General features: G+C 37.2%; 1 protein-coding gene across 1 annotated transcript in view; it reads left to right on the top strand.

Annotated features, from left to right (window-relative positions):
* tenm4 (teneurin transmembrane protein 4) overlaps positions 1–24,803 on the top strand; it is a 288,429-nt gene that overhangs the window by 78,164 nt on the left and 185,462 nt on the right. The window lies entirely within an intron of this gene.

Below are 24,803 nucleotides of genomic sequence, written 5' to 3'. Positions count from 1 at the left end.
TAGCAGTTTTGCATGACATCATTTAGATCTTTTATCTGTAGTTATCATACCGTTAGAATCGTACCGGCCTATTTCTATTCAGCAGTAAAAAAATTTCTTTCTGAAGACGACACACAGCAAAGAGTAACATCAGGCGGCTACAGCACCCAGCCCTGCATGCTGCGCAGGCGACAGTGCTGAAGGTTGTATTTGTTGGGGGTAGTCTGCATCTTTTACCACCACATATCACCAACTCCTACACACTCTGCCTTTAATGAATCATAAAACAAATCATGAAACAAAAAAGTCATGCAGTCTGTTGAAACCCCACAATGATTTATTCCCTTGTTACCTGTATCAGGTGTTTTTTTTTTTGGAGGGTGTAAGATTCTTGCGAGACTTTGAACTGTTGAAAGATTGAGGTTAAGTGCTCCGGGGTGGTTTTCAGTGTCTGAAACTTTGAACATAGCATGGGTGTCTGTGAGAGACAGGTGTTCAATGTGAAACACGTCATGCCTCACCTCTAAAAAAGCGGTGGGGCTTTGAAAAACAAATCTCCTGCAGATTTGAACTTGAATGGGAAGTACATCAGCTGTCACCCATCCAAGTATTGAAAGAACTTTTGTTCAGTTCTTTTATTCCTGGCTCAAACCACATTACCACAGCATACAAAAACATCGACTGTGGTATAGAGTGCCTGTTCGCTCTATTTACTATGAGTAATTCTAATATATGAAAAATCCACTTTTTGTTTTTGTATTCCTAAATTGACCCAAGTGATGTAAAACAGAACTTGAAACTGTCCCAGAAACATGTCAAAGCTAAACTCAACCAGCATATTTTTTGCAAAAAAATTCCCCTCATCTTTTTGATCATTATTCACCCAACTACTTATTCACAACAGATGAAAGAAAATGCAACTCACATTAAAAATGCATTCTTTGCATAATGATAGCTTTCTAAAAATAACCACAGAACAAACAGCGCTTTTATACTTTGATACAAACCCGTGTAGCTCACTCATGTACCTCACAGGCTGTGCATACTAAAATACTGCTGCTGATGACCACACCCTTTATAGGTGTCTGAGCAAATTACCTTGATACCCACTCCACATTTAAGATGTGTGTTAACTTTGAACTGAATCTCAAGAGCTTTGCCTCAGTATCAGCAGCTTGTGTTGGGGAAAACGATATCACGGCAATCGTGTGAGAGAGGAGTCACTATTATATCAAATAATTTAAAGCAATGACAAAAATTATTACAGAGTTTAGCATCTTCTATTTGTATGTAGCTCATTTTGCATAACCAAAACTACACTTTCTGTGTATTCCCTAAATATTTCAAAAAGGCTGGCAAAGTTTCCTTCATTCTGCATGTTCCTTAACAGACAGAGGTTTGAAATTTTAAAATGGCAAACAGAGCACCTTTGTTGTACTCAATTCAGCCTTCCTGTTATGTGCTTTAAGTTTTGCTCTTTTTCACTCTCTTGCATCCCAAATGAGCCACAGAAATGTCCCACCATGTCACTGAGAACACTTTCTTTTAAAGATCTTTCTACATATCTGTGGTCCCTCTGACTTCATTCTGAGCACCTTACTAACGTTAAAAATAGCTAACTTCGAATCTTTTCTCCTCAGCTATGAATTCCACACTGAAGAGTTGTGTTGCCGTTGCTATCCGGTTGCTCTTCTCTGATGATCCATTCACTGATTGGCCAAAGATCAGATTTATCAGTTTTCGACCAGCTGGTCACCGGTCTTGGACAATCAAGCTGAACATTGTCTGATTATTGCCACCAGCCTATTTCTCTGTGCATCTTCACTTTGTTGCAGTTATCAGTGTTTCACATTGTGTGAACATTGCTGTGTGTTGCAGGAGACTGTAATTATTATTCTGTGTGTGTTTGCTGGCCTCGAATGTTTTAACAGATGGCACAGAGCGACTCTTTAAGCTTGTTCCAGTGGCCTGCAGGGTTTTACTCTTAATCATAGTACTCACTTTTAATTCTGTGTGCGCTAAATTATTCTGGTAAATTAGTCATGTTTTGTTTCAGTCATTTGTGACAAGCTTATAACAAAACAAAAATGAATAATTCCACCCTGAATATGATCATAAACTGAAATTAATTAAGAATAAATATCATTGCATGCTAGTTAGAATGTTTTTTTTACTCAAAATTGGGGTAGAAAATTATTTCGAGAGTAAATGTCTAGAGAATTCTGTTATAAAGAACAGGATGGTTCTGCCATAGTCCAGTTTTCATAATGGTATCAGTTTCCCAGCAGATAGAAACATAATGACTTTTGTCAAAAAAGCAAGTGTTCGATGCAAAATTTCCATCTGACATCTCAGATACAAAATGTGATCACACGCTGTAGGGGAGAGTGTTTCAAGTGGGATTGGGATCTGTAATTTCACTGCCTCCTTATCGAGCTCAACATGGGAGCTTGTTTTGGAAGCAGTCACAGGAATTGCACAGCATTAGCAAAGTATCGGGTAAAATGAGGCTTCAAAGAAATCACTAGCGGTTTCACAGCTCACAGCCGTGGTTATTTTCACCCCCAGTATTTTTTTGTGAAGTTATTTATTAGTTTACGTTTTTGTCAGAGTCCCCACTCAGATCATGGATTAGTAAGGAAAAAAATTATCTGCCTCATTTGCAGCCTAATTTGCTGGGGTTTAGAGGCCCTTGTGGACAGTTTGGGGGCTGTTATCTGTGGAGTTGCATACCCTCATCCCTACTGTCTAAACCAACAGCACATCACGACCCATCTTACCACTAAAGCTCAAGGGGCTCACCACAACTCAAAGCTCAGCATGGAGCAGGATAAGAGCTTCTCGGCGGAGGATCATCCCAGTCCAGGCTTACAACTTCTGTTCCTCGCTTAGAAAGATCCATTTAACACGCTGTCAATTATCTATGCCCATGTTATATTAATGTTAGTTTTGGGGAATACTCTCAATGGTTAAAATGTAATAGATGAACACGTCATGAACACGGATTCAGAATACTGAATCCGTGTTCATGCATGCACTGACCATTTATTAGCTGGCTGATTGAACCAATCTACAAGAAATGCACTTTATGATTTAATCAAAAAATAAAATACACACTACAGAATAAAAGATGTTGAATTAAATATAGATAAATAGTTAGCAAACTAATAAACTATTCAAACAACTCTTTTTGTCTCTCATCCTGTCTTTTGGTTGGTTTTAAATAAAAGTTCTAGATGACTCAGAACAGTTATTTTTTGGGAAAGCAATTAGAATTAGTTGTTAAAGCTCAGGAAGCGATTATAATATGCTGTTGTTATAATGTAATGAAAAGGCAATTACACTTTCTGGCTGAAATTTTCCATCATTACCAGTCACCTCTGATATGTAAATGTCTGAGACAGATATCAAGACCTAGAACTTTAATACTTTTTTCATCTGCGAAAGCTCGCTGTGTCAGAAATGCTAAATGTTGCTATCTATCTATCTATCTATCTATCTATCTATCTATCTATCTATCTATCTATCTATCTATCTATCTATCTATCTATCTATCTATCTATCTATCTATCTATCTATCTATCTATCTATCTATCTATCTATCTATCTATCTATCTATCTATCTATCTATCTATCTATCTATCTATCTATCTATCTATCTATCTATCATTATCTAAAGTCACCAATTAAGTGACTTCTGAAGGAAAATGGCTGCATTTGATTTTATTTAGGCATATTAAAGTAAAAGGGAGTCAATACAATTAGGGGAAATTATATTTGATGAGACAGTAAGGTTGTTAAAAGGAGGGGAAAAAAAATAGTGTTTTGATGAAACATTTGTCTGCAGTCAGACAAATGCGTAGTGTTTCACGGTTTCTTCAGACCTTTTAAAGGCCCTAAAGCAACCAAATGTATCTTCAGTGTGCTACCTGTTTTCTTCATAAAAAAAGAGGATTTACTGAAGGAGGCTGTTGATGGCATCTTATCCAACCTGAGAGTGATAAGCTCTGGTGGCTTCTGGATGGTACTTAGTTGCTGCTCAGCCACTTCTTTACATTACTGATAATTGAAGCCTCTGTATGGGGAAAGCACCTCTATGCCCTGTTGGGGATGGTGTTCTCTAAATTGAACTTTGTATAAGAAGTTGCACACTCACCATGTAATCTGGTTATCATACCATCACCGTGATATGGCATTATTTTTTCAGGTTTTAATGCGGTAAAAAGTAATTTACTTTATGTGTTAGGATTAGGAAACACATTGATGGTGGAAATTGGTTTTCTTTAACAAATTTACTGTAGTGTGGGAGTTGCTCAGTTCTCTGAAGTCAAAAAAGTGTTTTACTTTGATTCATTTCTGAGCTGGCAGAAAATGAAAGGAAAACCACAGTTTTCATTTAGCTGCCCATTTTGAGGCACGGGGACTCAAACCAACTTCTGTCAATTCTTTCTCTCAATAGAAATTTGGAAAAGGGATTGGTTTAGTCTGACCAAATCCTTCTTAATTATGCTACAAAAGCGTTTGCCCTTTATTTTCTGTATTTTCTGTCTTGCTTATACTCATGTATATGCTGCCTCACAGTTTGGTTTGCCAGTGATCCATTCAAAGCCAAACTTTTGTAACTTGTTCAGTTCTTTTTATACCCCTTTTTTTTTTTATTTCTGACTTGCTTTACGATTTGCTTTTCTGTAAATTATATAACCGCTCAGAAACACAAGTCTCTCCACAGCATGTATTTTAGATAGCCTTTGAACTGTCATGCACTCAGTGGGAGCTGCAGGCACAAATAAATCAATTCTTCAACACTGACAAAGTGTCTGAAATATAAAACTGTGGGTTTTTATATTAGCTATGTAGAGAGAATGATAAAAGGAAGAAATCATTTTTGACAGAGGTGTTTGCTTTGGACATGAAAGTATCTATCTTTGATGGTAATATGCTAGAAATAAGGACAAAAAACAATTACATAAAACATAGGAACCATTAGGTCCTAAGAATAGTTGATAAACGCATAGAATTTAGGGCTTTTTAGGCGGTGCATAAGCTCTTTACTGTCTTTTATTGAGATTGTAGCTTTTTCTTACGGGGATGCTGAAGAATTTTACTAGGCCAGGCCCAGAATGCACTGAGAAAAGACGGGGTGGGGATAGTGCCATCTTTGTTTAGCAAGACCCCAGGCAAGCCACATGTAGCCCTAATGAGTTGCTCATAATTTCAGGCTCCACTAGCTCTCAAACACCAAAAGTAAACTTTTGTCTTTTCTCCCTCTCACCATTTGGGGAATCTTAAGAGGATTGTGGGGTCATTATTTATTCATGCCATTGTGTTTATTCACCAGCCTCTGCGTGTGATGTGAGAGGGAATGGAGCAGCCTGTGCAGACGAAGTAAAAGCTGATAATTATCCACTATTAGCATTGTTTTTTTCCAGCCAGGGTTTAAGTCAGCTCAGTTGATGATCGGGCTATGATAGAGGGCCCAAAAACATTCATTTAAAGCAGATTACCATGTGCATGTCTTTGAAGTCTGAAATCCTCTGCAGAGGACTTACCAAATGGGTGAGGATATGTTTTTAAGCCTGTTTTTTACGCCACTTTTTCCCCACGTGCAGTTGGGAAAGATATCTTGTAACAGTGCTGCTCGCTATCACTTCTGCAGACCTGGAGATTGTTAAAAACAGCAGTCGCATGGCTGCAGGATGTTGTTAACAGTGAGATGTGAGAAGATTAGAACCTTTACTTTTCATCCTAGAACAGGGATGCTAAGATGCTAAGATGGTGCAGAGATTTGCTACAACACAAATATGCATTTGACTGTTAAGTAATGTACAAGACAATCTAAGGTTGCATGTGTAAAGATTCAAGAACCTTACCCTAAACATGGAACATCAGTCTATAGCACATCAACCTGTCTCCTTTAATGGGGCTTAAGATCATTGTCTGTTCACTCTGATATAAATGGACATTCTCTGTTTAAGTTCTTAAAACAGCAGTCACATGCCTGCAGGATGTTGTCAAAAGTAATGTGTGAGAAGATTTAAACCTTTACTTTTCATCAGGTTTTAACCCAGTCCTGCAATCTTAATGTTAATATCTGGTGATATCAATATTTTCTGTTCTGTTTTGCTTTTACTTGAATTGCCTTTAAAATGTTTTTAGTCAGAACCTTATTTTAGCTAATATGAATAAACCTGTAGCAGTTCTTCATGCAGTCCACTGTTAGCTATACTTCTGCAGTCCCCATGTCTTCAAATGTATTTTCATTCATACGATTATAATTAAGTAAGTATTAGAACAATGCTTTCATGCCTTCATTTATATTCTTGTCAGCTTCAGAGCTCCTTAATCTAAACCAGAGCACGGTAAACCAATTTAGAGTGTAACGGTAGTTTTAAAACAATGTTGCCAATTCCTCAATGGGCAAAATATCTATCGGCTGTCCTAAAGCTCACTAAATGATGTCATCAAATTTCACATTTCACTCTTTTGGATTTACAATATATTGCACATTTAAACTGCATTGACATTTGCAATTCAAAATGTTGTTACAACTCTACTACGGCACATAGAAACATTTATTTTGTATCTTTCCTTAGCAGCACTGAAATATTTCCAGAGAAAATGTAATCACTGTCCCTTCAACCACTTGCTTCTGCAACAAGCTCCACCTGTATGCTTTAAGTAACCTGGGATGCCTGACAAATATGTCTGTTGCTATATCTGAAACATGTGGTTAGGTAGATTTTATGAGATTTCTATTTACATTTTAAATTCTGAGGTCCGACCTGCCGTTTCCAGTTTTGGCCAATTCCAATAACGTTTTCTAGATAAAAGAGGAAAGAATTGCCTGAAGGTTCTTTAATAGAGGTTGTAGTTTTGGAGCCAACACAGAACCTACATTTTGCAATCAACACCAATAATTCATCAAAACATAAGTTTTCCTTACTCCTAAATATGAAAACTTGTCTCAAAACTACCTTGTTTCTGGTACTCCCCTCAACAACGATTGCTGTTGATTTAGGCTGGAAATTGAATGAGCTTAATAATATACCATTATTACAATGTTACTATTTTCAGTTTAACCTTTATCTGATTTTTACTAAATTCAAACCAAAGGGTATTAAAGAACATACCCTTGAGTTTAGAGAGCGAAATAGCTGGACATCCTTAGTTTTTATGCATTTAATGATAAGGGAAAATTGGTTGGTTCTTATATCTGGCCAGTTGATTAGGGCTCTTATTGTTTTTTTGGCTGAAAGCTTCAACTTCCAAAGTGAAATCAGCCTACACACCTACATGAAACATAGAAACATAGTATCTAGGTAAGAGGATGGATCAATAGCCTCAGCCAAAAAGACAGCATCGAGTCTGATACCTGTATTGGATCTGTCCCATCCAAAATATTAAAACAGTACTAAGGCAACTGCATGGATTGGGATGAGTATTTTTTTCATGTAGCAGAGAAAAACACAAAAAGGGTTTGTCACAATCTTCTTTTCAAGCCAGATTTTTGTCCGTCTTGGTTTGCATTAGTATCATTTTCTAAATATTATGGCAATAGGTATGACGAACATCAATGATAGAAGGAATTTAGATACTCAAGCAGCACTGAAGATAGCTTAACAGTCGTTCTCAGGTAAATAAACACTTTCTTTGTAGTCAGTTTTGGCCTTATCGTGTTGATTGAACAAGTTTTAGCCTTGAACTAAAACTTGGTGATTTCATAGTGAACCTTTTGTTTTATAACAGTGAATTGAATGAATATAATAGAAGTAGTCAGAGAAGGCAATGACAATAATAATAGAGTTGATTTAGTTTGGAGCAAATCCTTGACATTGAACTGTATGTTTCCATCGCTTCTCTCCTAAATGAAGCCAAAAATATTTTTTTCCCTTGTCTTACACTATTATTGGAGTATCAGTCATCCACTAACATGGGGAAATGTAACCGTATATAACCAGTATTAGAGATACTGTGTGGATGGGTTTCACATAAAAAGAAGCTGCTAGATCAGTCTTTAAGGGAACAGAAGTAAAGTGTCTCTTTTAATAGAGGAAATTGCTATTAAGTTATTTTTTTTTATTTCCATTGTACAGTTCCAGCCATGTGCCCCTTTTGTTTGTTACAGAACAGTCAAAACAGATGGCATTTTTCAGCTTGATGTTAGGGTATGTTGTTGCTTAAATGCAGGAGAGCAGAGTAGGCCGGATGGATGAAAGATGGAGGAGCCAGGTAGGAGCCTGGGTAAAGGATAGGGAAGAATCAGTTCCAAGAGGCCCTCAGAGAAGAAACATCATCTCCAGTCCCAGTCCCTCCAGGACCCTTTTCAACTTCCTGTGTGATACCTCAGAATGCCACTGGCTATTTCTTGTAAGCTGTGTGCTAATTCTTGTGAGTTGTTATCTTAGTTGGTTACCTCATTATCACTGAGGGTGTGTGCTCCTGTTGTAATGTAATTTATAGATGAGAGAGGGATAGCTCTCGGGTCTGGCAACAGTTTACAGCCGCCATTCTCACTTGCAAAAATTGTGGCAAGTCCTAATTCGAATTAAACCTACAATTTCTAGCATCCTAGTAATGGTATATTGATACAAAGTGCCTTTCCAAAGCATTTACACTCCTTAAACGTTTTTTGCATTTGGTCACATTAATCCACACAATACATCAAACTTTACTGGGATTTTATGGGGTAGACTTACACAAACTAGTGTAAAATGGAAAGTGAAAGGAAAGCGATACATCGTTTTCAAATAAAAATCTAAAACATGTGGAGTGCATTAGTTCAGCCCCACTGATTTAATACTTTGTAGAATCACTTTTCACTGCAGTTGCGCATTTTTTGCGGTATGTGTCGTCCAGCTTTGCATATTGAGAATTTAGCCTCTTCTAAATAAAATGTTGAAAAAAGCATCTTAACAGCATGATGCTGCCCCCACCATATTTCACCATGTTTGAAAGTCTCAAGTGTTTTGCAGCATCTAATAAGTTTTGTTCCTGTGTTGTCATGAATTTACCTACATGCATCATTACAACTACCATGTCCAGCTTCTGTGTTCCTGTTGAAGAGCAGCACTCCCACAACATGATGGTCCCACTAATATATTTACAGTGGGAATAGTGTGTTGTAATTGTTGTGCAGCATTACTTTTCTGCTACACAGCTTCTTGCATTTAGGCCATAAAGTTCAATTCAGAGCATGATGTGTCACTGTAGCTTGTGACAAACTGCCAATAAGACCTCTTTTGGCTTTCTTCTGACCCCTCTTCCATAAAGGCCAGATTGGCCCAGTCTTCACATTCTTCCACCTGAAACTGTAGATCTCTGCAACTCCTGTAGAGTTACCATTAGCCTCTTGTGTGTTTTTCTTCTTTGCTGCCTTTATGGCACAATCCGGCTGTTTTGGGGGATAGCCATGTCTTGGAAGGTTTGTTGTGCCATATTGTTTTACAGAAACCCTACAAATACTCCACAGCTGTTTTCCTTACCTGTGCGGTGTCTCGGTCTTTATGATGCTCTTTGTTTACTAATTTTATTTAATAAACCTCTGAGGCCTTCACAGAGAAGCTGTATTTAGACACAGGTTGAATTCATTCAGTATCTGTGTGGCTTCTGAAGGCAATCAGTTGCACTTGATTTTATTTTGGGTTATCCCAGGAAAGATGAAAGGAAATATATGGTTTAAAACCGTATATCTTTTTTTTTTTTTTTACAATTATGCACTTTGTTGGTCCACATCTAAAATTCCTCCCAATAAAATACATAGATATTTTTGGTTGTAACTTAAATTTGCAAGGAATTTTAAGACATTTTTTTTTTGCTTGTTCACAATGCATTTTTATGCTGTGTATTTATTCATAGTTTGGTACTCTATGTCTGTGTAAGTGCATACAGTGTTTGTGCTGTAAATAATGGATGCTGGGGTTGATAGTGCTGATAGAAAAGTAGTGGGCTAGTCTTAAATGGAACTGTGTTCTCTGTGGTAATGCTTTTTTTATTACATGCAAATATAGTTTCCATTTTCTCAGTAATGTTCTGGCCTGTCTATATAAAAAAAGAATTTATGGGTATTTACAATTTGTTTTCAATCATACATTATGTTCACTCTGTTATTATGATATTGATTCCTAGCAAGTGAACAGCACTGACAGAGCAATATTTATCAATTTTCCTATCCCAGCCCATAAAAGCTCATTTTCCACAAACTCTGCTTGTGAATGTAATGTGTCTGCGCTTTACATTATGTAGTTTGGTGGAGTGTAGCCAACTGCATTATGCAGCATTCGCAAACTCTCAATAATAATTTAAACATTGATAAATATTGAAATTATCCAGTAGTTGTTTGTTTTGGGTAGATGGTCTTAAATTACCTATTTGTTTGTATAGCATAAACATTGTAAAATGCATCAATACATAATTCAAATGCAATCTACTGTCAAAGAAAAAGAAAGTGTGCTTATTTTATTCTTATACCTCTTTGACACTTTTCTGTATCTGTCCTTCATTTCAAAGGTGTAAGAAGGAAAGTAGCGCTCTAGCATCACCTTATCTCACATTTGATGCTCCAGCAGTTTGATCAGCAGATTCCCAGACGGCCACAGTTTTTTTTATGTTAAAAAAGTCACTACTTACATGGCATTTATATTCTATACACATACACCACTGCTATAGAATCAATATAATTGTGACTCAAATATTGCAGCAGTAACCCAATAATACCATTATTCACACTATGGTATACTGTCTGCACTAATGAAGACTCACTCACCTCAACATGTTGGATGCTTTAAACTGAAGGTGAAATTAATTCCCTGACTACTTTGTGATTAATAGGGCTAATAATAATAATTATCTGAGCACTTGGGGGTACTCATTGAACAATGATATGTTATTACCAGACGGTCAGCTGACCCTTAAATATGGGAAGAAAAAAAAACTGAGACAGTGACATCATGGCAAAAGTAACATTCACAGTCCTGACACAACAGAACACTCCCTTGATCCCAATACACATGCACTATTGAGAATGGAAATGCATCAAAAGTGACACACAAAGACATAGGGCTTGATTTTGCACAAATCCAATTTATTACCTAATGCTTAGACTAGTGCAAGAGACAATTCTTCAAAATCCCAATGTACATGGCATGATAGAAAACACTGTGACAGCACCTTAAGTTTTTACAAGTCAGGACAAAATAAATAAGAATCTGCTTATTGCCCGCTCTTAAGTTGGGTAAATTCAACTACATAATACTCTAGACCAATATTTATTGAAGAAAAAATAACCCATAATGAGTTAGTGTGTGAAAACAATTAGCACAAACGGCTTCGATTGGAATCGAGAGGGTAAGTAGAAGGGAGGTGTTGCTAATCAAAATCACTCAAGTGACTGATCATTAGCAAGTGTAAGCACCTTTATAATTAGGTTTTGTCAGCAGTCAGGTTTGTGTTAACGCAATGCAAAGTTGGAAAGACAGCAGCAACAGAGCTCTTGTTGCAGCTGCAGTCAGGTTATGACACCTTTTCTAAATAATTTAGAAAATAAAATTCTGGCTAGTTCACTCTTTTTTTAGGGCCTTACTCAGAAACAGCAAAAAAAAAAACCTAAGAGCTACATCTATGTTGATTTGCACTTGTTATTTTAGCCACAGGACCTGTTGAACTTGCAGACACTGAGTTAGCAATGCACTCTAGTTTTCTAGAGTCAAATAAAACAAAATCTCCAATGGCAGGAGCTTGAGGTCCCTGAAACAGATCAGTGGTGCCATGCACTGCAGCGGATTTTCAACATAATGCCTGAAAAAAGAAAGAGTCAAAACAATGATATGGCTCAGTACCTGTCCAGGCAGGCAGGAGACCTGGACACAAACAGAGATGGGAAAAAAAAAATATGTGAACTGACCCAAAGTTAGGTCAATGTAGGTTTTCGGAGTTTAGATCCAATTTTGACATGGAAATTTAAATATCCACTGACACCAATATGTTCTGAACCAAAACTCCCTAAATATTTATCGTTGTTTCTGGTCCTAGGGTTGTGTAAGGTAAAGTGAACCACACAGATGCTGTTATTCACATTACTGTCAGCTGCAGACCTGCTAAATCAAAACTAATGGTAGAAAGGGAGAATGTCACAGTACAATGGACTTCAGAACCCAAAGTTTTAAAAAAACATGATAACTTTTATCTTTCGCTTTCAAAGATGTAAGATGACACTGGCAGAAAGGCTGACTTTACGTTACTTTTTTACTTTATTTGAAATTTAAAGCAAGAACGTTTAATAGTGTACAATACTGTAGTTTACCTGTGGAATAATTACAAATTACATACAGTGACTCAATGCTTCCCACCATATGAATGAATGAGCTTTTTAATAATTTTTCTTTCCTGAGGGTAAACAGATGTCACAAAAGTTTTTAAAAGAAAGGAAACAGTATTAGTATTAGTATAAACTGTATGAAACATCATACATTTTCAATCTGGATCAATCAGTGGAACCTTGCTTAGATATTAAATCAGCTGCAAGGGCCAGCAGTCATTTGTTAAAGCTTGCAAAAATCAGGCTCACAATGAAGTGGACCTGTCTTGTTTTGTGACAATATGAATTTTTTTCAAAAGCATCTGTATCACATTTCAGTGATTTAAGAGTTTTGCAATAAAAGTTGAGGCCATCAAAATTTTCTTGGTCAGATTTGTGACTTCAGACTGATATTTAAAAGGTCTGCCTAAAACAAAGTAGCGTATTTGTCGTTACCCTTGAAATGCTTACATTTTGTCAAAGCAACTCAGCCTTGGAGCATCCAAACACAAACATAGAGTGACAAATTTAAAAAGCTAGGTTGTAATTTTGCACAAATTTATGTTTGTGCATCCTTCGAATTATAAAGCCTGGTGCAAAAGGCAGACTTGCTCCAAAAATAGCTCTACAAAGCAAATAGCTTTTCTCTGCGACAAAGCCCATATTTACATAAGGTGTTATAGACAGATTTAGGAAAAAGTATGCTCATAGTAGTGTAGATCAATGCAAACCAAAGACAGAGGTGTTTTTGTTACATATATTTTGTGGAAAAAACAAACCCTGCTGCCAGCTAGGGGGAATATTGGCACAAGAGACAAAAACAAAACAAGAAAAAAGCTGCATGACTAGTGATCGAATAGTTAGCACATCGCAATAGACACAAAAGTCCCATTTTAAATTATTTAGTAAAATTAACAGGATGTAATCATGTTAAAAGTGGTTTGTTTTTTGTCTGATGCGTCTTTAACTTTAATCCATGCTTTTTATCTCTAAATGAAAAAAGCAAGCTGTGAAACATTTTTCTATAGCTTTTTGATAATTTTACTGCATCTGCTGTGCTTGTGACCGAAGAAAGAACAACTATGTCCGTATGCAAAACAGATGCACATTCCTCTTAGGTGCTGGACTTGATGGGCATGTTTGCATCTGCATGTACGTTGTGCCTGCTTTCTTTGCGAATCCATAGAAGAAAAAAAGCAAATAGCGGGTGCAAAACGGTGGCAAAAATGGAATTTTATAATGCCTTGTGAATTATTAAATCAGAGTAAATGCAATATAATACAGCTGAACAGGGAGCATCACCAGCAAACAGCAGAACACTAATAATTGCACTTCTAAAAAATGCATTTTCTAATTGTTTAGGCACCAACCACAAAAGAGAGCTGCTCATTTTGCTTAGCTCCACTGTGCAGTTTAGTTAATTTTACTTACAAGGTAACAGCAAAGATCAAGATATTACAGACATTTACATCTCTATTGTGATTTTATCAATGTTTTGAGTCAGTCAACAGCTGAAAATATGAAAAAACATAATCACACCTTAAGAGCAGTGCCATATCCTTGCCGGCAGACTCATTTTTCATCAATCAATTTAATCATTTTGGTTGTTGTTTTAAATAATACAATTCTGTCAAAGTACTGTTTGATTACAGGAATGTTCAACCAGCACAGATGGCCATTTTAATAAATATAAATTGTGACACAGTTTCTAAACTCTTTAAGAGAGTAAAATAGGGGAAAGGTAACACTGGGGGCAGATGTTTAAGGAACTGTGTCGAATAGCTGGCTGGCCTGTTTTCTTTTATCTTCACAAAGTCTCTCCAACTTCACAGAGTGCCCATGCTCTAGAAAGATTCAGTAAAATATCCCTCTGCCCAAGTGTAAATCCCCAAAGACACAAAATAATTTCTATCCTGTTACTTTTACCTCACTCGTTATGAAGTCTTTTGAGTAGATAATAAAAGCTGAGATCTTGAGGGCAACTCAGAGCAGCTTAGACCCTTCACAGTTTGCTTACAGAAGCAGTAGGAATGTTGAGGATACTGTTAGCATCCTACTTCCTCTTGTTTTGGGTCATTTGGATGGGGCAAAACATTTTATTTGCCTGCAGTTAATTGAATTTTCCACAGCTTTTAACTGTGTACAACCCCATGTTTGAGCTGCTTACACCATGAACAAATCCCAAAGGTTGAGAGTTAATGGTGTTTCATGTACTTTTATCTTCCACTAGTTCTCCTCAGGGCTGTGTCCTTTACCACTTTTATTCATTTTATACACTAACGAGTGCCAGAGTCAAAATGAGGGCAGACACATCCTAATGTTTGCTGATGACTGAATATTTGTATACCCGCTTGATGACCAGGACTCTGATCTTGGCTCAGTGGATTGGCTAAGGGATTTTATTGGCTGGTGTGAACACTCTGAAGTTTAACATCTCAAATACCAAAGAAATGTTAATTGATTTTAAAAAGAAAATATCCCCTGATAAACAAGCACAGACTAAACAGCCTTGTGAAGATGCACATATAAATCATAGAGAAAGTCCAGAGATGAAAACCAGAGATATAAGGAAGGCCAAGCTAACCTTGCTGACCCAACCCACCATTGTAATTACAGGTTGCTGCTATCTGCTTGAAGGTCCATGGTAATAAAGTGCAACACAAAAAGGTATAAATGTTCATTTATCTCTGTTAATGTCAGCCTAATTATTTATTTGTCCTGATAGGCCAACATAGAGAGTGTAATAGCCTATGTTTGTATCATGGTTGTGTCGTGAATATTGTTAATATTTTTGTATCTCTGTCAGCTGTATTTGCACTTGTTTGCCCCTTAGGGATAGTAAAGTATATCTTAATCTTGAGTCCACTATGCTTACATTTGGCAAAACATTTATGCCTGAAGCAAATTACAGAACATTTTACTGATTCCCCAAATGACCAGGCCAACTTTTGACACATCCCTGCATTAATGTTACCACAACAGCATCCCTGTCAATTTGTAATACACCACATTTTTGTTTCTTATTTACCAGGCTGTTTTTCCTAAGTGACTAAACTCTGAATAAGATTTAGAATCAGGTTAAAATAGGATTAAAATAGAAATTCAACATTATGCAAACTTTACGATAAAATCTCTGAATCCAATTCATGCTCACTACAACTTTGACATCAGAATATAAAGGGTCTTTCAAAGCCTTTGGAAATCTAACAGGCAGAAAAGACTACAAATTACTTTGGACACACTGTCCCCATGGTGAAACGTGCTGGGGCAGCATCATGCTGTGGGAGTGATAAGCCAGAGAAGCCGGTCATAATCGGTTGGAAGATGGATAGAGTTAAATCTGGGACAGACCTAGAAGAAAACTGGTTAGAGGCTCCAAAAGACCACAGACTGGTGGAGGTTAACCCTCTAGCAGGGCAACAGCCCTAAACAAATAATCTGCTACAATGGAATGGTTTAAATTAAAGCATATTTATGTCTCAAGTCAAAGTCCAGATCTAAAAACAATTGAGAATTTATGGTAAGTCTGTAAAGCTTTTGTGCAAAGATGCTCCCCATCCAATCTGACTGATCTCAAGAGATTTTCAAAGAATTGGCAAAAATATCTCTCTCTCAAAGCTGGCAGAGACATACCCCAAAAGACCTGGGAGCTCTAATTGCAGTGAAAGTTGCTTCTATGAAGTATTAAAATGCATGCCACACTTTTCAGATTTTTCTTTGTAAAATATTTTCAAAACCATGTCATCAATGACATAAAAGGTTTTGTAAAAATTAAAGGAAATGTTTATGATTGTAACATGGAAAAACATGAAAATACTCAAAAGATATAAATAGTTTTGTATGGAACTGTGATTGTCAGTTCAAAATCCCTCCTAGTGTCCTTATTTATTTTGGGTGTGCAGTGCAATTATTTAAGACCATTGTATCTAAAGCAACAAAGGAAAAAATAAGAATTAAAAACTAGGATGCTATGTAGGAAAGATGTTGACTTTTATGATTTCATTTTCGTTTCTCTCTTGATTGAATCTTCCATGTTAGTTATAATCAGTATTTACCTTATTTAAAGTATACTCTTTTAGTCTCATCTTTTTTCTCTAAAATGAATAAAATTAGTGTTTATTTGTATTATAATGACTAATCCAGCCTCTTGTGCATGACCGAACTTGATAATTGTGATTAGCTTCATAGTTTCCATTATGTAATGTTGCATCACTCTGACTGCAGAGCTATTATGGCTATGTAAACAACGGCTCTGTCTCCACTCATTACATTGCTTTGCATACCCAAAGGGAGAATACACAAAGACTATGGAGCACCTTTTAAGTTTGTAATTTGTTATTGGTTTTAGCAGGTCAATAGATCGATCAGCTGACTGTGAGAAAACAAAAACTAGAACATCAACAAATTGAGTAATTTAATGTCAAAAGTTAAGTGTGTTAATTTTTACAGATGTGAGGATTTTGCTGTTTTTGTGATTGTCAGTTGATAACTTTGCTAATATAGTCCTTAGCACACAAATAATAATTAAAACATATTTATTTTAAAGTTGAGGCCTTTATTGTTAAGAAAACAGCGAATCTCTACACAAACCTGCTTAAAATTCCAGATTTTGTGAAAAAATAAGCCCATATTTCAAGATTTTGACCACATATGATATGACATTTGTACAATTTAACTGAAAATGAACAAATCTGTTTTAAGTAAAATTAAGTAAAAATACAAAAAGTTGCAATAACTCAGTTGCATACTAATCCTTGAGCTTTCGAGGCATCTTTAATTTCAGCATTCAGTCTTTTTGGAAGAAGTATCCAACATCCTAAGCATGGGAATATTAGCCCAATTACAATTTGTTTTAGATTTTTTTTTTTTTTTTTTTTTTTTTTGCTGCACTAGTGGCCTTCATTTTTTTGTGTTTTAAAGTAGGCAGAAAGGAATCGGGGTGAAGGGATGGGGAAGGCACGCAGCATAGGTTGCTGGGGTTGGAACTCCGACCAGAAACAGCTGCATAAAGGACCGAAGCCTCTGTATATGGCTCGCGCGCTCTATCGCCATGCCAAGCGCCGCACAACCAGCACATTTACTATAATTGATTGCAGGCGTGAACTCAGGACTGAATGCTTATTAAAGCATTTTCCCCCAAAATACACTACTTGCGACCGACTCTGGCTCTAATACGATTTCTATCAAAACATATGGGGTCCGACTAAGGTCTGTTGACAAAATATCGGACTCACGAGATCCAGTTTTCACGCAAGATTTTGTACCAGAAATACATATACAATGGTAATATAAATGACACATTTTAATCTCAATATTTCATACTGACCACTAATTCCTTAAACTTCTGCTATCGCCATCCAGGCTTTTTTCCTCCTGGCTGTTGTCTTTGTAAGAAGGGTGTGTCGTGTCTTTCTGTTCTCCTTTTCGAGAATCAGTTACATGCTGTCTATCTTAGAAATTAACCAGGCGAAACTATTTGCGAACCAAAATGTTTACGTCATGATTTGACCATTTTTGTTTGTATTTTTCCCAAAGCGGTTGTGTTTTAAGTTGCCACTGAGTCTCACTTGCTGACTAACTCACGACATTCCCATCAAATTGCAGCATAGGTCCGTCCAAAATAGGCCGCTGGTCTATCTTGGTCGGACAGTAGGAGGCACAGTCTGCTTGGCCCTATTCAATTCCCGGTGTTCTTTTTGCTACAGACCCCATGCAACCTGATTTTTTTTTCGGATCATATACTTAATCAGATCCAGTCTGTTTAGGGGTTTAGCACAAGAGTGTGGACGCTTATGTAACCATGTTGTTGTGTTTAAAAAATGTTTAAATATGTTTTACTCATAGTAATGTAATTTATGTATTTTTTACTAAAGCTGTACAGGATACATTAAATCTATTGTATGATTTATAAAAGTCGAATTTTTACTTCACAAACCTAGCATTTAAATGGGGTGTCTAAACTTTTGGAAGCTACGGTAGATATAGGAATGGTTGTTAGTTACTGAAATGGTTGATTACTATGTGAAGCACATGCATATTAGCCTATAGCAGCTTATAATAGCTAACTGTCAGCTGAGGTATGTTAAAAGCAGTTGTATGAAGACATTGTGTTGTTTAAAAGTATGACGAGATCTTATTTCTGAAGTTTAAAATGTTATAGTCATCTTTATGGCTCTCCTGCATTGAATGGAACAGTAAGTTACTGAATTTTCTTTTAGGTTAAGTATTGGAGATAGTAAGAACCCAGCAGAAATTAATATAGATTTTTATTACTTCCTCAGTCAAGGTTTAACTAGGCCAAAGTGGTACCATATGGATATGGGTGGAGACTGCAGACCTCTGATTGGTCAGAAAGGAACATCAACATGTGGGCGTAGACAACAGCATATCTAATTCTGACTAACTTCCTTGTTTTATTTGTCACTGTGCAGTAAGGTAATGAAGACCAGAACTTTACTCAACAGAACTAGACTTGCACATTGCATAAGGTGGTAAGAATTGGTCCAGGAGATATAAAAATGCATTCACATAAGAGGAAAGAATTAAATAACACTTTGCATATGTTATAATATGAAGGTAATGATTTAACCTTATTCTTTTCATCCATCTCCCATTACATTTCCATATGACAATAAAGTATGTTTCCATATTTTTTATAAAACATAAAATTAAAAATAATTCCTTTGCTTTTAGACAGGATTAAAACTGATAGATAGGAATTGTAGAGAAGCAGAGGCAGTATTGATTTGGCCGACTGGAATAGAACTGCAGCTCAGCCGCCAGGGGCATTTTTACCCATGTGCTCTGTGCATTACTGCACAAAGACTGGGACATGCTATAGGTCGTTATATTTGATTTGTTTTGCAGCCACTTAATATAGTCAAAATAAGGTAACCCTATAGTAATCACCTGCACACATTTGCAAGAACAAATGCACATCATTTACAGTGGCATCTCAGTAAATTACATTATCACTGAAGGTATTTAATTTCAGTAACTGAATTTAAAAAGGAAAACCAATATATTATATAGATCCACTACATACAGAGTGATATTTTTAAGTGTTTATTTCTGTTTAGTTTGAGGATTATGGATTACAGCTAATGTCAGAATTAAGTTTCTGAGAAAATAATTAAATAATTGATGAAACCAAAATTTAAAAAAAGGATTTTTCAATACAGAAATGTTGGCTTACTGAAAAGTATGTCCATGTAATGTACAGTATAGACCAAAAGTTTGGACACACCTTCTCATTCAAAGAGTTGTCTTTATTTTCATGACTATGAATATTGTAGCTTCACACTGAAGGCATCAAAACTATGAATTAACACGTGGAATTATATACTGAACAAAAAAGTGTGAAACAACTGAAAATATGTCTTATATTCTAGGTTCTTCAAAGTAGCCACCTTTTGCTTTGATTACTGCTCCACACACTCTTGGCATTATGTTGATGAGCTTCAAGAGGTAGTCACCTGAAATGGTTTTCCAACAGTCTTGAAGGAGTTCCCATAGATGCTTAGCACTTGTTGGCCCTTTTGCCTTCACTCTGCAGTCCAGCTCACCCCAAACCATCGCGATCGGGTTCAGGACCGGTGACTGTGGAGGCCAGGTCATCTGGCGCAGCACCCCATCACTCTCCTTCTTGGTCAAATAGCCCTTACACAGCCTGGAGGTGTGTTTGGGGTCATGGTCCTGTTGAAAAATAAATGATGGTCCTACTAAACGCAAACCGGATGGAATAGCATGCCGCTGCAAGATGCTGTGGTAGCCATGCTGGTTCAGTATGTCTTCAATTTTGAATAAATCCCCAACAGTGTCACCAGCAAATCACCCCCACACCATCACACCTCCTCCTCCATGCATCACAGTGGGAACCAGGCATGTAGAGTCCATCCGTTCACCTCTTCTGCGCCGCACAAAGACACGGTGGTTGGAACCAAAGATCTCAAACTTGGACTCATCAGACCAAAGCCCAAATTTCCACTGGTCTAATGTCCATTCCTTGTGTTCTTTAGCCCAAACAAGTCTCTTCTGCTTGTTGCCTGTCCTCAGCAGTGGTTTCCTAGCAGCTATTTTACCATGAAGGCCTGATTCACACAGTCTCCTTTTAACAGTTGTTCTAGAGATGTGTCTGCTGCTAGAACTCTGTGTGGCATTGACCTGTTCTCTAATCTGAGCTGCTGTTAACCTGTGATTTCTAAGGCTGGTGACTCGGATGAACTTATCATCCGCAGCAGAGGTGACTCTTGGTCTTACTTTCCTGGGGCGGTCCTCGTGTGAGCCAGTTTCTTTGTAGCGCTTGATGGTTTTTGCGACTGCACTTGGAGACACTTTCAAAGTTTTCCCAATTGTTCGGTCTGACTGACCTTCATTTCATAAAGTAATGATGGCCACTCGTTTTTCTTTACTTAGCTGCTTTTTTCTTGCCATAATACAAATTCTAACAGTCTATTCAGTAGGACTATCAGCTGTGTACTGTATCCACCTCCTGAACAACACAACTGATGGTCCAAACCCATTTATAAGGCTTCAAATCCCACTTATTAAACCTGACGGGGCACACCTGTGAAGTGAAAACCATTTCAGGTGACTACCTCTTGAAGCTCATCAACAGAATGTCAAGAGTGTGCGGAGCAGTAATCAAAGCAAAAGGTGGCTACTTTGAAGAACCTAGAATATAAGATATATTTTTAGTTGTTACACATGTTTTTGTTCAGTATATAATTCCACATGTGTTAATTCATAGTTTTGATGCCTTCAGTGTGAATCTTCAATATTCATAGTCATGAAAATAAAGAAAACTCTTTGAATGAGAAGGTGTGTCCAAACTTTTGGTCTGTACTGTATATGCACTCAATAAGTGGTCTCGGCTATTTTTGAAAAAAGTCTGTATCAGCATGACATGGTGTGGAGGTGATCACGCTGTGGGTCTGTGAGGTGCTAAGGAAGCTAAGGGTGCTTTGATAGCGGCCTTCAGCTCATTTGCGTTGTTGGCTCTGGTGTTTCTCATCCTTCTCTTGATAATATTCGATAGATTCTCTACTGGCTTTATGGTCAGGGTAATTTGCTGGCTAATCAAGCACAGGTAATTTGGCAGTGTGGGGAGATGCCAAGTCCTGCTGGTAAAGAAATCAGCATGTCCATAAAGCTTCTCTGAGGTCGTCTGGTTCAGTAGTGGCTTAACACAAGGAATAGCACAGTTGTAGTTTATGTCCTTGATATTGGTTGTTCTTGAAATACTGACTCCAGCTATAGTCTACACATTTTAAATCTCCCCAAAAAACAACTGAATGGGCTTTGCTTTCAAATCCCCTAAAAATGTGGTTATCTGTGTTGCTTGTGTGCCTTTTCCGCCTCACTTTTTTGTTCCACTAAACCTTCTATTAATATGCTAATATGCATAGGTTTTTTTTTTATTTTTTGCTGTGTTGTATAACTTATGGCACTGAAGCAAGTTAATTTCATAGTAAATGGAATATATAAGTTCATATTTTAATAGTTTGTACTGTAGTGTTACTTTTTTATATTGTTTCCAGAAAAGAGGTTAAATGCATTCATCTCTTTGTTGTCTTCAGGGAAACAAAAAAAAAGTGATACAAACTCTCCAATATTGTTAAGAGACCTTTCCTTACCCCACAGATCAGTCAGATTTTTTTGTCTGTTTATTCAACTGGGTAACTAATGAGCTGATCAAGGCCCTAAATACAGTGGGAGAAGAACTGTGTTTACACCAGAGCCCCAACAGCCAGTTAGATGCTCTTCCCAAAACTGTCAGAAACTAAAGCAGTCATGCACGGTTCAAAAACTTCTAAGTAAAGGTTCCTCTTTGCAGCTGTAATACAGTGAGTGAAGGCGAAAGCAATTAACTGTGGCAGGTGGAGAACCTTCTCTGGCCATCTTCTCTCCTCCTGCGCAGACACAATGTCTTGCCTTAGGTTGCACGTGGCTTAGGCATGAACTGGCCAAGGCAGCATTAATTAAACACAGGGAGACAGTAAAACCTTTGTGTGCGAGACTAACGGCTGCAGGACTTAACTACCTTAACCTCATTTAGGTTAGGACATTGCCAATTTTAGTGGACCTTAATATTGTGTATTCCATAATGAGCAACAAAAAAAATAAAAAATTTCACGTCACGAAGAACAATCTTGTTACTTTTTAACGGCGGCGGATGAAAGCATGTAGAGAGGCTCCAGCAGTGTTGCTGTTTTGACACAAATTAATGAAGTGCCTGATATGTATCCGAGGGAAAAAGGGGTCGACAGTAAAAATGCCTCTTCCTCTCTTGGCTATACATTAGTTTACATTCAACAACAGCAGTGTCATAGTCATTAACCCACAGCAGGGCTGCTGTGTCCCCATGCCCATTAAGCATTAGACAAACTGAGAATGAAATGAAGTGTCTGCTGAAGCTTATGTAAAGCACAAACTGTGACTCTCTGTGGCAGTGGACATTTACAGCTTGTGTAAGGCTGCGCCTGATATGGTAATATCACTAATTGCTGCCTAATTAGATGCGAGTCAGTGAGTCGTGTTTTAATACTCTTCGGGGATCGTTACTGAAGGAGAAGAAATTCATCACTTCTGATGAATGACAGTCGGGTCAGCAGGAATTTTAACATCAAGACTGAGGGACTGATGGGAAGATGCAGGAGAGATCCGAACTAATGGTTTTTTCACGCCGTAGTCATGTTACTTAAGTAGAGTCATTTTCAGCATGGTGCAGAGCTGCTTCAGAAGTTAATCACATAGTAATACGGAGCTCTATGTGGAAATTTAACATTGACTAACAGCGTGAGATTGAAACCAATAAGCCTTAAAAGAGTGAAGATTTAGGTTTTATAATGGTAGAAAGAAGCTGCTGATAATCGTGCCTGCAAATTATTTATGATGTGCTTTTAAGTCGGGGTAGGCAGTATGAGCGCTGTGGGGGGTAGGTATCTGACAAGAAGGAAAACTGATGTGGAGAGTTAACATGGAGGAAACACAATGGACCGGTTCATGATGGAGTCATGTTGTGGCAGGGTCTTTATACGCATGTGTGCATCAAAGTGGGCACCCTACAACAAGTGGGTGACACTCAAAACCATGTAAATGAGATTATTATTCATACAGCGCCCTCCAAAAATAATTGCATCCCCCAGTGAAGATGTATAAAAATCCTCCAAATAAATTCATCTTATATTGCATTAACCTAATTTTACTGAAAATGTTTGAAAAATCTGACCTTTAAATTGAGGTCATTTTGTCCCTTCGCCATTTCATTCTTTTGCATTTTGGTTTTTCATTTTTGATTTATTACATGTTTAAATAGGAGACCACAAACCAGCAGAATTGTTCAGCCTTTTCAGAATTTATTCTGAGTAGAAAAAAAACTTTAAAAATTGCACAATTTCTTAAAAGCCATCGGATACTTGTTGGGATCAAATGATTTTCATATCCTTTTCAACACAGCCAAGATTCCATGTACATATGAATACATCATTATTCTGTTCGTCATGCTTTGAACTCCCTGAGTTCAATTGGAAGATCTCAAAGTTTGGTTCAATGCCAGAGCAACCTGACCCTTGTAGGTGTGACATTTTGGCTGAGAAATTCAGCACAGTATATATTTCCACATCTGGCTAAGTAAATAAAAGCACTCTGCAAAACAGCTTACTCACAACTTCCTGTTTTTCTAGTTTTTAAATATGACAGGACGCAGAGGAAAATTTCTTGTCGTCACTCTTTAAAATGGAAAGACCAGAAAACATGCCATTGTGTAAGGCAAGATGCAAGGTAATCTGCATAGGTCAAGAACTGACTACAATCAAGAAGCTACTCTCCTAAACGTGCCCATATATACAAACAGAGCAATAAATACAACATGAACTGTGACAAACAAGGCTGGAAGAGGACCCAAATTTATTGTTGGACCTTGAAACACTGTTAGGGACTGCAGAAAAGGTCACCTTGAGGTCGCCAAGTCTACTTTACCTATTTAAAGGCTACACATCTTTACACTGCTGCAAGTATATGCTGGAGAATGCTGTATGTGATAAATATAAACAAAATATATATATATATTGTTTATAAAAATGACAAAGCAAGTTACACAAAGTTAAATTATTTCATTGCTATCTTTATGATTTTACATGTTGCACTTGCATGTAAAATGTATTTTATTGCTTTTTTTCATTGGAGCTAGTTTTTTTTTTTCTTGCATTCAAACATCCTAAAAGGTGTCTTGTAGTTTTAGTTTTTTTTAAGCGGTGCCAGGCATATGTCTTCTCTGTTCACTCTCAAAGTCATTTCAGTTGTTTGTATTGTTCTTCCCAGCTGGGGTGAGGTGGCGGAGACAAAAGCAGATGTGTCCCTGTTTGTTTTTGAAGTGTCAGAGTTAAGTCTTGCCTGTGTGTGTGTGTGTGTGTGTGTGTGTGTGTGTGTGTGTGTGTGTGTGTGTGTGTGTGGGTGTGTGTGTGTGTGTTCTGCTTCTGTGTGATGATGCCTGTGTTTGGGTGTTTCATTTCCCCCCCATGTGTTGTCTGTT

Source organism: Girardinichthys multiradiatus, chromosome 18 (genome assembly GCF_021462225.1).
Source record: "Girardinichthys multiradiatus isolate DD_20200921_A chromosome 18, DD_fGirMul_XY1, whole genome shotgun sequence".
Taxonomy (NCBI): Eukaryota; Metazoa; Chordata; class Actinopteri; order Cyprinodontiformes; family Goodeidae; genus Girardinichthys; species Girardinichthys multiradiatus.
Note: the sequence above shows the minus strand (reverse complement) of the source record. Positions and strands in the feature narration are given on the sequence as shown.